Source organism: Corylus avellana, chromosome ca5 (assembly GCF_901000735.1).
Source record: "Corylus avellana chromosome ca5, CavTom2PMs-1.0".
In the NCBI taxonomy this organism is placed as follows: Eukaryota; Viridiplantae; Streptophyta; class Magnoliopsida; order Fagales; family Betulaceae; genus Corylus; species Corylus avellana.
In genome coordinates, this window is record NC_081545.1 from 4,862,073 (window position 1) to 4,864,817 (window position 2,745).

Genomic DNA, 2,745 nt, shown 5'->3' on the forward strand with positions numbered 1-2,745 from the left:
CCATCCTCATCAGCTCACAAAGGCAGTTTTCTTGTCAGTATCCTAATGGGTTTCAGCTTCGTAATGATGATGCTTCAGGCATAACAATCATCAGATAAATTCTTCGTGAGGAATGCTGTTGAGTGATTTCTGTGACCAAGTTTTTATTTTACCTGATGCATTTGGTAGACAAGTTCATGACAAAAGTGTTCAATATTAAATTACGAGTAAATTTCAAATTCAAAATAGAACGAACGACCTCTGAAAAAGCATATTATAAATGAATCCCAGTTAGAATTTCTTTTTCCTTTGTCAGAAAGAAAAGGAAAAAAAAAAAAAGATCCAACAAATCTTCTTTCCGCGAGGTCTTCTGCAAATATTCATAAGCAACTGCTCAAAAGCAAGACGGCTTAAAAGCTATAAGGGCCTACACAAAAAAATGTTTACAGAGAGGCAAACATGGGATAAAAAAACTAAAAAAATTACATGAGAAAAATCCTAAGAATCAGCTGGAGAAGTATTAACGGAAGAATTAGGAACCCTTAAAGGATTTGACTTTATATCTAACCCAAAATATGATTTCTGAATCAATGTACCAGGAATTCCTATTTCTTGAAACAATGTAGCATTTTTTGAAGTCATAAAGCATATAATATAGCAGCCATCATAATTCTAATCACAATGGAGAGAAGATTTGCCTCTATCTCTTGTTCCACCTCCTAGATTTGGAAACCAACCCAACACCAAGCATATTTTATTGTACATAACATCAGTAGAAATCCACAAGAAGTTCTAGTCACTATACTGTCTATACATAGATGTTGCACCTATTTACCTCTCGGACCCTAAGATACAAACACAGAAGCAATTGAAAACAATTACATAAAAAAACATAATAAAAGAAACACACTTGCCTTACAAAGTTACAAGTAACATGAAGCAAACCCTGGGTGTGTTCAATTCTAAGCAACTGGGCTCCAACTTCTCTTTGTCCGCGTTGAGCCTCTGCTTCTCATCACGAAGCTCATTCTTCTGGGCCTGCACAAGAAAAGGGAAAGCTAATATTATACCATCGCATCCAGTTACCAATACAAATATGGTGGTTCTTCAGCCAGGGATGATAAGATGAAATGCAGATGAAGCTGCAGTTTCTAAATGAAGTAATGCTATTTAACTTAATTGTTGCTGAATTGATTTAGTTTTACTTGTATCATCAAGAAACTTTAGGAGAATATTTGGGTTTCTTCTGCCTGCTATAGGATCCATGCTATCTTTTCTTAAGAAATGGTTATTTAGTATGTAGGAACAGGAATCAACCTTAAGTCGACTACTAGCATAGGATCCGCATAACCCACACTTATGATAGCTTCACTCATTTCACAGTACATTCTGGAATACCAAAAGGGAGGCCCATCTTTCTGCCATCTTCTTCTTCTTGTTTTTCGTATTTCAAACAAGTCAGTAACAAGGCAACAGGCAAAGGAGAGCAGAGAACCAATATCATATCGATCACATGGGTAAAGTCCAGGTCACTTACCACAAAATGGATTCATAGTAGACATCTGCACAACTTACAAAAAAAAAAAAAAAAGATGATTTTGGACTCAATTCTTTCAGTCGGCTCCAACAAATTTGCACTCCATAAAATTCTGAAAACATAAAAACTAATGTCATCAATTAATGATTAGGGAGGAAAAATTACATTTTATCATATTAAAATTTGCAAATAATGCAATAGTACTCTGCTATCAATAGTCCACCACAGGAAGGAATTGTGAAAACTGGTCTCAAGCACGGCATGCATAATATTTCAGCCGTAGCTTTCCTGCAAATAAACATTGATACTAAAAACATTATCTATGGAAGTCCACTGTTAATCAAGCAAACAATATAAGGGCAAACTTACATATCCATTAATTTCACTGACTTTATCAGGGCAGAATCTGCATGTATAAAACTTGCCACAACACTCAGCAGAGTTTGCAATTTCTTTCGTAGTTCTTACTCCCAAATACTTGCTTCATTGATCCATAAAACAACAAAGAACATTCAAGTAAATCTTCATAATTTGAAATTTCACCAGTTGTTGCTCCAGCATTCAAGTATATCATTCCATCCAGCATTGAAAGTGAGATCACTATGATCCATACTTTCATAGGCATCACTGTCTAATATTTTAAATTTGTAACACAAAAAATTAATAATAACAATTTGAATCTTCAACACACTAAATTTTATAAAGTATATTTAGATATAACAGAACCATGAATATAAATTGCAAAGAATATATGCAAAGGCAGCACTAACAATAACACTGCACTAACAAAAGACACATAAACAGAGCAGTTGGCAAACATAATCTTCAATTCCAGTCAGTACCCTTAGAGCACAACAACCAATTTCACTTGAAGACAAGCAAGCAAGTTGAAGAACCTGCAAATGCAAAATACTAGTTAGATGGCTTTTAAGGACAGCTAGGACTCTTGATCATATCTTTCAAGTTCTAAATGCTGATAAAAAGTGTTCAACAAATTGAAGGCAGAATACTAATTAAAAATGTAAAATATGGTTAACTGAATGGCCCCTTTCCACATGCTCATCTCATTCTCATTCCTGCAACATTTACTCACCCGATCTTCCTCAGCATGGAAGTCCTCTATATATTGTCTACAAGTGAGGCTGACATATCTGAGCAAATTGCATAAACCCCCCCAAAAAAATTTTTGTTTTTGATAAGTAATGTTGTATAAATCAAAAGTGCAAAGG